This window comes from Salvelinus sp. IW2-2015, unplaced genomic scaffold (assembly GCF_002910315.2).
Source record: "Salvelinus sp. IW2-2015 unplaced genomic scaffold, ASM291031v2 Un_scaffold4803, whole genome shotgun sequence".
Taxonomy (NCBI): Eukaryota; Metazoa; Chordata; class Actinopteri; order Salmoniformes; family Salmonidae; genus Salvelinus; species Salvelinus sp. IW2-2015.
The window spans coordinates 13,472-15,813 of NW_019946072.1; positions in this window are offsets into that span (position 1 = coordinate 13,472).

The following is a 2,342-nucleotide window of genomic DNA, read 5'->3' on the forward strand; positions in this document are numbered from 1 at the left end:
TTGGAGACAGGTGTGCTGGAGTCAGAGCTAAACCCTATCAGCTGCATATCGTTCTATAATCAAGACCTCTACATAAACTCATTCCTGCCATCTCCACACTGCCAGATTGTAATCTCTACCAGTTAGTCATGATTCTAGCCTTTTGTCTTTGCTCTAGATCCTGTTTGCACGACAGTGCTTGTTTCTCTGACTTACATCATTTTTGTCCTCTCCTTGCAGTACCACTCTGTCTCAACCACCTTGCTCTGGATATACTCACCACCATACCTTGGATTCCCCCAGGACCTGAACCCTGTTCCATGCTGCCAACTCCAACCTCACTCTACACTCCTGGTTACTGCTACTCATCTGAGTTGCCCCGGTTCTGCACTCCCCATTCACTGTGTTTCAATAAACATTCATCCCGGCTTCCTCTGCTGAGTCCGCTCTTGGGTTTCCCCCATCCGCTCATCGTAACAGTACGATCTGGCCAACGATGAAGCCAGCAGACTCTTCAACGCTTCACCAAATTCTTGTTGGTCAAGGCACCTTACTGGATCAACATAACCAAGCACTAAAAACCCTGCTGGAGAAATTTAAGGAGTTTTCACGGAGCTTGTCTGACTTACAGGTCCGAACCTCCGTCCTGAAGTCACAACCGGTCTCCAATTCCTCTTCTCCACTCCAAGAGCCCTTTGTTCCGACTCATGAGCGTTATGATGGCAATCTTGGGCTTTGCAGAGCCTTCCTTGTACAATGTTCAATAGTGTTTGAGCAACAGCCCTACTCTTATGCCAGTGAACGCACCAAGATACATTTTTTGATTGGTTGTCTTCGGGGAGTAGCGCTCTCCTGGGCTACAGCGGTTTGGGAGAGACAGTCATCTATTTGCTTCTCCTACAGTGGATTTACGGAGGAGATGAGGAAGCTCTTCGACCAGCCGGTCTGTGGAAAGGATGCTGCTAAACGACTTCTGTCCCTTCGTCAAGGATCTCCGAGTGTGGCTGAAATGGCATGTGAGTTCCGCACCCTCGCCGCAGAGAGCGGCTGGAATGACGAGGCCCTTCAGGGAGCATTCCGGAACGCACTCACTGAGACCCTTAAGGATGAGTTGGTATCCAGAGAGGAGCCTGAGGGACTGGACAAACTAATTTCTCTCACTATTGACAATCGTCTCCGTAAGCGTCGGAGGGAGAGGGGAGGCAGGGTTGCAGGTCCAATAATGTCTTCTTCGGTGTCTTGCTCAATTTCTCCAACTGCATCACATCACCAGGCAGGTTCAAATCCTGAACCCATGCAGCTCGGCCGGACTCGTCTATCTCCAGAGGAGAGGCAGCGGCGTATCAGTACTAGGAGCTGTCTGTATTGTGGCCAGGTTGTCCGGCCGAGCTGCATGGGTTCAGGCCCCGGTGTCCACTGTAGTTGTCACTCACTGGACACCGGGGGCAGTGATGTGATGAAAACACGATCATCTGAGACTTGAGAAATAGTGTCCACGTCGCAATAATTATTATGAAAACATATATCCAACGAAATGTACAGCTGAATATTCCGTGTGAATTCCACCCTACTCTTTCTCCCAGTTCCTGCTCTCTACACGTATTCACATCAGAGTGTTCTTTAACTTCTCTCTCAAAAGTGAGACCCTCAAGCTGATTCAGGTTCTTGAAAACATTTTCAAGGCACTCCATTCAATAATTTCCCTTCCTTTTTTTTGTGCTCATCTTAATGATAACTTATTGATTCTCTGTAGCTCAGCTGGCTGAATGTCAATGTTTGGCAAACAAGGGCATTTTAAACTGTTGCTGGAATGTTTAGTTCCGTGAAATATATGGAATTTGTGCACAAAACCACTACTGACTAAACATGTATATTCTGGTAGATAAGCCTAATCAGTTGGTGCCATTCACATCATTGGGGGTGAGTGGGGCACAGTCACCCTGTAAGGGTCCTACATTATTTCTGTGGCCTGCTCTCCATCCTTTTCCGTATTCCGATGAATAATTCTGAACACAGGGGCGGTGAGCTGCAATCTTGCGCCGTTTTATTACCGTCTTTGACACTCAGGCATCATCCAGCAATTTTAGTGACGTTCCAATTTCTAAGAGATGTAGACAATGTGACCTAACACTTTACGACAATGAATCCACAGAACAAACTAAAATGGCAGTAAATGAAGATTGATCCTCTCTTTCTGGTCATACCTCAAGAGCTTTACTCTGCGCATGCAATTTATTTATATATTTAGCTAAATTTAAACAGGAAACTACTGTAGGAACGTGTTGCAAGTGGGGGCATAGGTCACCAGGAAATAGTCAAAGTTGGATTGATACTTTTGAAAAAATAATACTAAATTGGTTTGA